Genomic DNA, 10,457 nt, shown 5'->3' on the forward strand with positions numbered 1-10,457 from the left:
ATTGCCATTGATAGATTTACCATATGATGAATTAGGGTTTTTGTGCTACTGATGATTTAGACCATCAATTAGGGTTTAGATTTATAAATTAGGGCCTTGTGCTGTTGATAGATTTAAGACATAAATTAGGGTTTTGAATTTTACTTATCCACAGATCTTGTCTGTCATTTTGGGTTTTGTGTCACTGGTAGAATTCAGTTCATTATCAATCAAGACTTTTGTCTATAATTTGTATTCGGGTGATGATTAACTTGTGGCCTTTTATAAGTTTTTAAACTGAGGAATACTGATTTTCATAAATTAGTGTCTTCTATGGAGGAGCCAATGTGCTCGTTCATAGGAGGGTTTCCTTGCTTACCCAAAAAAAAAATAAAAAAAAAATAGTTGTATATGAAGTTGTTCTTTTTATGTTGTGTTTCAAGCTTAAATGATTTTCGTAATCTAAAACCGTATACATTAGTTGCACTGATGATTCATGATAGACATGTATTCCTTGTATTTAGTAGGTGGTTCTAATGTTTAAATAAAGTTGGAACTTTGGATGAATGCCATTGATATATTCAGTTCATATAATCCACAAGGATTTGTCTTCAACAGTAGCAGGGTGAAACGTGAAAACTGATTAACCTTTGTTTTTATATTAAACATTTAGACTGAGTGTCAATATTCCACTTCACAGTATTACGAATCTATTTCTTAAGCCTATAAATATGCTGAATTTGAAACTGATTCGTTATGTCGCTGCTGTAATACAGATACAGATTACAGTAGCAGTTCACCTTCCAAACGCATGCTGAATGTGTTTCTGCATCTGTACGTATAACATAGAGTGTGTAACTATAATCGCATTAGTAATCATACAGTTCTTAACTTATGAAAATTAGTTGTAACTCATAAATGAACAGATATTGTATCAAGCATATTTGATATTGATGGTGTATAATGAAAAAATGCAAGAAGTGCTCCACTTAAAGGTTTTATGTAGGATGATGTGGGACAAGAAGGATACTAACAACCAATTACATTCTCTTATGTAATATTTTGATGGTATACCATCTGTAATATTTTTCCTCGATTGCATGTTTGATTATATGATTTTTTATTGTCGTCTTTTTTTTTTTTTTTTTTTTTTTTTTTTCAATTTATTCAGGCATTTGTTTGCTAGGGTTTTTAACTTACTTAGTGGGATTTGATTGCAATGGTTGTTGGTGACGGCGGTGGTGGCCAGCATAGCACGATAAGCTTTATTTACCTATGTACTAATTGATGTTGGGTAACTTTTGTCTACATGAAAAAATCACTGATTCATATATAGTGGTAATTTAGACCCATGACTCTAACAAATGGGTTAAATATTTCAAATTTAAATAGTTAAAATGGATCAATGACTCAAATGGGTTAAACAAACATGTATCTGTTGCTATCGTTGTTGCTGACCCGTTGTCGGCATCTCCTGTTGTGGCTTCTGTCTTGCTTGACGATGCCCATTCTGTTAACAGGTGATATTATTTGTGTTGACTTTTCGAATTGGGTGCCATTGGTTGTTGTGTGTTTTATCTCATTATAATTTGTTTGTGCCTTTTTATATACGTAGATATACCTGCTCAGTTGCACACTTCCGTTGGTAGACTCGTAGAGGTTTGTTTCAGGTGCAGCTAATCAATCTTGGTTCAACTACAAGGTGAGCAACCATGCCTTTGCTGGATTTGTGTGTTGCTATGTCTTGACACATTTTGGTCATATGTCTTTTGTGATGATCTTATGCATATGTTGTTTTTGCCCTTATATTTGTTGTTATGGTCTTTCTTCATAAATTTGTTTTTAGCATCTTTAGTTTCCTATATTGTTTCATACCAGAGTTATATACTAATGGTAGTTGTATCTGTATATAATTAGTAGGTTTGTCTATGTACCATATAAAATATAACAACTCCTTTCAGAAATACACAATTATCGGATAATGTAATTTGATAGAAGTACAATATTACATTCATCCCTAAACAATACTGAGCAAAATCCATCTGGGTTTCAAGAATACACAATGATCAAATAATGAAATTGCATAGAAGTACAATTTTCAATGCCCTCAGCTATTGGTTGACAGGTTGACTATAGGTGTGTAAAGTTTGCATTCTCAGTGTTTTGAATTTACAAAATTTGGTAAAAGGTATGCTGTACTGTTTATAGGTTGAAACTGGCTAATATGATGAATTACAATTTAATGATATTGATAATGACTATGAATCTTATAAATGTACTTGAATCTATTCATGCACTCATCTTGAAAACACTCTTTGGATCATATAACCTGGGAATTTGTTCCTTAACTTAACTTTATTTAGGCATTTTTTTAATTATTGTTTTGCTTTTTGTTCTTTTATTTTTTCTTGGTTTCTCGAAAGTTATATTTGTTTGATGATATGCATGTGTTAATCTTGAAAGCATCCTTTCTGAATGGCCCAAAGGCTGGTTTAGCGTCATACAATTAAAATTTTGATATTACGGTTATGAGTTTTAAAAAGTTTCAAAAACTTTATGTGCCCATTTATTTTTTCTGTTTGTGAAAGTTTTTAAATGCTCTTAGTAGTTTAGCAGACTGAAATTACACGCCTGTGCCGAACGTGTGTGAACGTTTGATATCCAGAAATGGTATGCAATTTTCATATTATTATGTTTGCAAACCTTTCTAAAAATTTACCCATTTATTCATGTGCGTGCCTTAGGTTAGATCCCGTTAAAAATATAAGATACAGACATACAGTATCTATAATATGCGTGCATTGGCTCATCTTAAAAACAGAACTTTTGCTATATTAAGGTTTATAAAAAATGGGGCAAAGTATTTTGATGGAAATCATAGTATCTTTGTATGTTTTGTTATGAACAAGGGATCTAACTAGGATTCTTTGTGCAGGTATGATGCACGCTCTGGTGGTGAGTGAACTTTTAAATCAGTTTGATGTGCGAATATGGCTGAGACTTGTAAGTAGTAGTTTTTATCCAGATAATATAATTATGAATCTCTTTTTAGTTCATGACATCAGTTGTAGCAGCTCTTTTCAACAGGCGTCTTTAAATGACTTGTGTGGTTTTAAATTACCTAGGATTCTTTTATTGGTTGTTTCCAATTGTGTAATTTGATATATTCATTTTGTAACACTTCTATCCGTTTGGTTTCAAATGATTTGTGTTGTACTGTTTTGTTTTCAGATGTTGGAGGGTGGTTAAATGATTGTTTTCAGAAAGCCTATTTTAACACTGGTATGGTTTTATCCGTTGCTTTTATGGTTTGTTTGATTGATATTAACAAGTTGCTGAAGATGAACCTGCTGTGTAAAATGATGCCCAACGTTTAGCCAGAGCATGTTTAAAACGAGTTTTCATATGAGGTTTTCACGTCCCCATTTTGTTTACATCGAGTTTTCATTATACTATTTTTTGTATCTTTTTTCGTCTACATCTTCTTGACGATGTAGCAGATGCTGAATTTTTGGCTAGTAAAACATTCTAGATAGATAATAACTAGAGGATAAACCAATGTCTTCCCGTACTTATACCCACTGTCGGGCTCAACTATTTTTATGAGAAGTCTTCAGTCTTCACTATAAATACTGTGTTATTTGAGAGCATAACAATGATATAATATTAATGAATGCAATTCAATCCAAGTTTTTGTTTTGTTAATTATGTATCTATTCAAAGAATAAAAATTATGGCAATAATGGTGGTTGCTTTTGGCAGGATATTAGAAGTATTAAGAGACGGATTGCTGATATGCTCGAACCGGGGGAGACTGTAAGTTATTCTAAATTTGACAGTCTCTAAACTCGTTAATTTTGACTCATATGGTCTCTATTTAGTTGCTAGGTTGGACAGGATTCTGATATATGAATAGGTGTTTTGTCCTTTTTAGTTAATTACCTTCTCTTGTACATACAATGTAAAATTGTTGGATGTGAACTTATTGTTGTTCGATTATTTATTGTTATGAGAGGAACTTATAGCAAGTTGGGTTATTGTTTGGTTTTGTAGTGGTGTGTCCCAATTTAGAAGATGATGTATCTAAACTGTTGGACCCGTATAAAAAGGTTTAAATAGTTTTGTTCCGATTGTTCCCTTTTCCGACTTGGTCGATTGGTTTGTTAGATATGTGTGGCTTGAGATCCGGGGTATTCCGTCAAGATTTGCCTCGGCTAGTGATATTGAAGAGAGGTTGCAAGGCAGATCAAAGGAATAGTAATTTTGAATGAGTTAATTTTGTAATATCGATCCGTTTTTCATTTACAAAATTTACTACTTATTACTTATTGCTAGGTATGTCGAATAGAAAACTCACAAATTAGGATATCACTATTCTCGTAGCCAAATAGCTATCTACCATGAAAAATCATATCAACTTCACCTCTTTTTTCAGCAATATGCTTAAGAAGGAATAGTAATTTATCTGAAACGGCTGAATTTGATTGTTGCAATAAATCATAATTCTCTGGTAAGTATTTTGATGTCTATGTTTGTAGGGCTTACGAAGCATATGACATAATGTTCTCCAAAGTCACTACTCGAGCGCGAAACTCGTTGGCTTCTTCTATTATTCCGGGATAATTGGCGGTTTGAACAAGGGGATGAATAAGCTTTAGAATTCGAGATATTATATAATCGTTGCGAGATATCCTAGAAATGAGGGTGAAAATGGTGTTTCGAACGGGTTCGCCGGTAAGTGCTTCAGGTTCTTCGCCAAGAGGTGAATTTGGTTGGTGGAAAGGATCGCCTTCTTCTTGTCTCCATTGGTTAAGTCGACTACGAACCCATCCCCAATTCATCCAGAATAGATTATGGCTAATTGGTTGATCCATTCCGGTTACGCTGCTTTCGGAGCTCGGGTAGAATTCCATATCGGAATAGCTGTCGGAATCTGAGGAATTCAAACTAGATGCGGAATTCATCTTACACGGTTAGATAAAGGATTTTTGATATAAAATGATTTTTGGATATCGGATGATATTCTAATTACATAGAATACCTATATATAGTACAAGGGATCCCGCAAATTACGGAGGAACTTTCGAAAGCTGTCAGGCAAAGTTTACAGTAACAGATATGCTAAGATATGAATTTTGTCTATACACTATTCATGCAATTAATGCAATAAAACGTGTCTAGACTAAGAATGATAAGCAGGTAATTTCCGACAAGAAATGATAAGCAAAACTTTTGACATGCAGACACGGTCGAAGTCCAGACTCACTAATGCATCTAAACAACTATCAGTTAGACACACTAATGCAAGACCTGGATCGCTAAGACCAACGCTCTGATACCAACTTTGACGGTCGTTCCAAATCCATATGGACGAATACATCATTCATCGATTTCATTGCGAGGTATATGACCTCTACATGATACGTTTTATAAACATTGCATTCTTTTGAAAAGGTATACCATAAATGAATATTTAAATCCAAGGTTTTCGACATTTGATGATTTCTACATATAGACAATCACCGTAAATAATAGTTTACAATAATACATGATGATGGTTTTGTGAATGCAACGTTTTCTTGAATAAAGCATGTATGACTCCATGCACAAAGCTTGTCTAACATATAAGCAAACAGCGGAAGACTTCTAGGGAACCTGAGAATAAACATGCTAACAAATGTCAACACAAAGGTTGGTGAGTTCATAGTTTTAATGTTTCGCATAATCTATATATAAAGGTGGATCACAAGATTTCAGTTGTTTCATCCAGAAACGTTTATCAAAATATTCTACAAGATTGAGCACCCTGGTAACTAAACTTTAACGTTATAATAAGTACCCCTGTTTTAACATACATGCAACCAACATGTACAATACACGCAAACCAACGTGTACTAACTCAAATAGCATACGTCTGTTTTATAGTTCATGCTAGGGTTTCTATACCTGGAACAGACGGGGATGTCAAGTCCTATGGATCCATATACAACTACTCGCGCCCACCAGTTCTTATAACTGGCAGTTACTAGTTACCAAAGCTAAGGAATTTTCGGTTCAAACTCGGTGTAGAATTTAGTATGTACTTGTATCAATTGCGTTTAAAATAAAGTGCATGTATTCTCATCCCAAAAATATAGATTGCAAAAGCAATTAAAAAGGGAGCAAATGAAACTCACCTTAGCAGCACATAAGGTCATTCATCGAAATGTGACCGAAACTCGGAATGCAAAGTAATCATAGATTTCAACCTAGAGAACATATGTTGGTCAATAAATGTCTATCAAGCTAGGTCAGGTCATAGTGTATCACAATCCTGATGCTCGAGATCGACATACAAAAGTTATCAAAAGTCATTTCAAAAAGTCAACCTGACTCAATAGTGACTTTTAAAATCTATACTATAGTTTGAATGATCATGGCAATCGAAAATAGTTTAACATTTCACATGGTTTCCCAATACTTGTATAATTAGACTATAGTTTTATAAAGCTTTAAAATATGATAAAACAGTCAACTTGACCATTGTTCAACAAAACAAGACATGCCTTATTTAAGAATTCATTTACTCAGCTGGTAACATTTAAAAATCCACTTTATCAATCTTATAAACAAGTAGTTTAAATATTATTTGCAGATTCAAAAGCAATTCTAATTAACGTTAATCATAATTCAGTTGCCCATATCTTTTAATTCGTTCATCGAAATTACGCGATTTCTAAATGAAAAGTTATTGATTTTTCGTCAGCTTTCTAATAACATGCATATCATATACCTTATATCAGTAATATATGTATTAAATTCTTGATTCATCATAAACTATTTAACGACAAAATTTAGCATACAAGCATGCATAAATATATATACTCGAGCACTAGACATGGATACACTATTAATATATAAAAGATAAGATATGAATGCTCACGTATCAATATTGTGATTCAATATTGCAGGAAAGTACGTAGACGCAACAGAGATGATAAACACTAGGTTTGACTTGCGAACAATACCCATGAACATTACCCATAACCTCCATAGCTATAACCCATAGTTTCCTTAGCTCTATCCCGCTCAAAAAGCTTGTTTTGAAATCGTTCGAGCATACTCCCATCGTAATATTTTATGTATAATACTACTAATAATAATACCCCTAACTATAAGATTAATAATAATATTAATATTAATCTTAATTATAATAATAATAATAATAATAATAATAATAATAATAATAATAATAATAATAATAATAATAATAATAATAATAATAATAATATATAAATTATATTAGAGAGATTGAGAAAGAGTGAATGATTTCGGCCAAAAACTGATCGAGTTTTATACAAGTTTTCTGTCCCCAGCTTCCATGCGATCGCATGGGAAATGTGAGGGGAACCCATGCAATCGCATGAGCCCCAGATCCAGCTCACATCTACTTTGTTTTTAGTTCGTCGACATATTATTATATTTATATATAATATATATAATTTATATAAATTAATTATATATTATATTATATTCTCGTGCGTAGTGGACTTGTAACTTTTGTTCCGATAAGTCGTACGTCGTCACTCGACTTATGTCCCGGTTCCGGTTTTTCGAACGTTGTTTCGTACGCTTAGAAAACTTGCACTTTTCGTTTCGTGACTCTTACCTTTGTCAAAATATAGACTTAAATTATCCATAAACTATATCACTCGAAATATAACTTATACATTTGAGTGTTTTGGTCATTTACTTCAATAAATCATCTTCTCGTTATTTACTAATATAATAGTATTATCAAACGTTTTATAACCAATTTAATATATATTCTCCATATTTATAAACACGTTTTAAATACACGTCGCAAGTTATTCATACAATTAATATTCCAACTTATCATAAATATTCAAATAGATATTTAAACCAATGAGTTTAATGTACAGTATCATACAATTAATACTTTGTTACGCTTTCAAGTTATAGTATATATATGTATCTATTTACATATAATTGTTCGCGAATCGTTGAGAACAATCGAAGGTAATTGAACATATGAAAGTAGTTCGAAAATATTGAGATTCAGTTTTACAGACTTTGCTTATCGTGTCGGAAACATTAAATCATATCGAGAATTTGGTTCAAAATAAGTCAAAATTTTCCGGGTCGTCACACATAATTATAGAGTTTTGATTTTAGACATAATTTTGGAGTTTTAATTTGATTAAGGTTTTTGATTTTAATTTTATATTCAATTTGAATTTGGATTGAATTGGGATGATGAAGATGAAAGTGAAATCATTAAGAGAAATGGATTTGGGTTTGATGGAATTTTAATTTGTAACATCCGTGTTACATCCGTCCCACATCGGTTGGAGAGGGGAACTAAGCATGCCTTATAAGGATGTGGAGACCTTTCCTAGCATGACGCGTTTTAGGACCACAAGCGCAGCAGATCCCATGAGAACTCTGCAGTTAAGCGTGCTCAGGCGAGAGCACTACCAGGATGGGTGACCTCCTGGGAAAGTGCTCGTCGTGTTTGGTCGCCAAAAAAAATCCGTGCGCCTACGGGCAAAGCGGACAATATCATGCTACAGGGAACATGTTACATGGGATGTCACAGATGGTATCAGAGCCAGGCCCCGGATCAAACGTGCACAGCGAGGACGCTGTGTCCCATTAGGGAGAGGATTGTAACATCCGTGTTACATCCGTCCCACATCAGTTGGAGAGGGGAACGAAGCATGCCTTATAAGGATGTGGAGACCTTTCCTAGCATGACGCGTTTTGGGACCACAAGCGCAGCAGATCCCATGAGAACTCTGCAGTTAAGCGTGCTCAGGCTAGAGCACTACCAAGATGGGTGACATCCTGGGAAAGTGCTCTTCGTGTTTGGTCGCCAAGAAAAATCCATGCGCCTACGGGCAAAGCGGACAATATCATGCTACGGGGAACGTGTTACCTGGGATGTCACATAATTTGGGGATGAAGATGAAGGTGACATGATGAAGATGAGTGGAAAAGATAAATCAAATGAAAAAAAAATATCAAAAAGACAAAAATGCCCATCACGTGCCAATCACATGTGTAAGTTAACTAAGAGCAAGTAACGATCGTTAAAACTGGGATTAATTGTGTATTATGCTTAGAAGTTGGAATTAAACGTAACAATTTTAAAGTTTTCTACATATTCTGCTTTTTTTAAAAAAATTTGAGGACTAATCATGATTTTTTCATATATTAAAGTCTAAAATTTAAAAATTGTTTGTTAATAATAGACGTGAGGTGTGATGTTCAGTTGAATTTCAAGTATTTATTTTTAAAGCTTTTTTTTTGTTTTGTGAAAAGCCAAATATGTATTAACAAAGAACAAGTATAGGAGAATCATAGGGAACATTTACAATGACTCATGTTCACCTATGCACGACACACTTTACAACTATCTACTATTACATGACCTCGACTACTACAACTCGAAAAAATTATACATTCTCGAAAACTAAATTACCAAAAATACACCACCAAACACACTCATATTGACTTTAAGTATGTAGATGGACTTGACAACCATGTGTGCCAATTAAGAGTTTTCCCTTTCACTCTATTTGAGATCCAATCGAAGGATGTCTAAAGTAGGAGTGCTTATTAGTTTAATTTTCGTTTATTCTTAGATTATATTATCAAACCAACTGATTTTCTCAATTATTTGGAATCCAACTGATTTTTGTGATGACCCGTCCAAATCCATTTGGACGAATACATCATTCATCGATTTCATAGTGAGGTACTGACCTCTACATGATACGTTTTGTAAACATTGCATTCTTTTAAAAAGGCACACCATAAATGAATATCAAATTCAAAGGTTTTCGGCATCTGATGATTTCTACATATAGACGATCACCGTAAATAATAGTTTTTAACAATACATCCATTGAAAATGCAGTCAAAATAAGATACATGGTGATGATTTTGTGAATGCAAAGTGTTCTCGAATAAAGCATGTATGACTCCATGCACATAGCTTGTATAACGTATAAGTAAACAGCGGAAGACTTCTAGGAACCTGAGAATAAACATACTTAAAAGTGTCAACACAAAGGTTGGTGAGTTCATAGTTTTAATGTTGCGCATAATCTGTATATAAAGGTGGATCACAAGATTTCAGTTGTTTCATTCGAAACGTTTATCAAAATATTCTACGTAACAGAGCACCCTGGTAACTAAACTTAACGTTATAATGATAATTACCCTATTCATTTTAATACACGCAAACCAACGTGTCATAAACTCAAATAACATACGTCCGTTAAAAGGCTAGCGCTCTAGCTCGGACAGGGATGTCAAGCCCTATGGATCCATATACAATTATTCACGCCCACCAGTCCACATCCTATGTACTGGCAGCTACTAGTTACCAAAGTTAAGGGATTTTCGGTTTAACTCAGTGTAGAATTAAGTATGTACTTGTATCCATTGCGTTTAAAATAAATTGCATGTAT

General features: G+C 33.6%; 1 long non-coding RNA gene across 3 annotated transcripts; it reads left to right on the forward strand.

The window, feature by feature from the left end:
• Nucleotides 1-397: 397 nt before the first annotated feature.
• Nucleotides 398-5,073, forward strand: LOC139845256 (uncharacterized). 3 transcript variants are annotated; one of them, XR_011758257.1, is made up of 5 exons: nucleotides 398-1,681; nucleotides 2,915-2,982; nucleotides 3,211-3,261; nucleotides 3,742-3,795; nucleotides 4,518-5,073. It is a non-coding gene; the product is annotated as an uncharacterized lncRNA (long non-coding RNA). The 3 variants fall into 3 exon arrangements; XR_011758256.1 differs by lacking the exon at nucleotides 4,518-5,073 and having other exon boundaries at nucleotides 398-1,499; nucleotides 1,595-1,681; nucleotides 3,742-4,222; XR_011758255.1 differs by lacking the exon at nucleotides 4,518-5,073 and having other exon boundaries at nucleotides 3,742-4,222.
• The last annotated feature ends 5,384 nt before the right edge of the window (nucleotides 5,074-10,457 follow it).

The sequence above is a fragment of the Rutidosis leptorrhynchoides genome, chromosome 4 (assembly GCF_046630445.1).
Source record: "Rutidosis leptorrhynchoides isolate AG116_Rl617_1_P2 chromosome 4, CSIRO_AGI_Rlap_v1, whole genome shotgun sequence".
Classification (NCBI taxonomy): domain Eukaryota; kingdom Viridiplantae; phylum Streptophyta; class Magnoliopsida; order Asterales; family Asteraceae; genus Rutidosis; species Rutidosis leptorrhynchoides.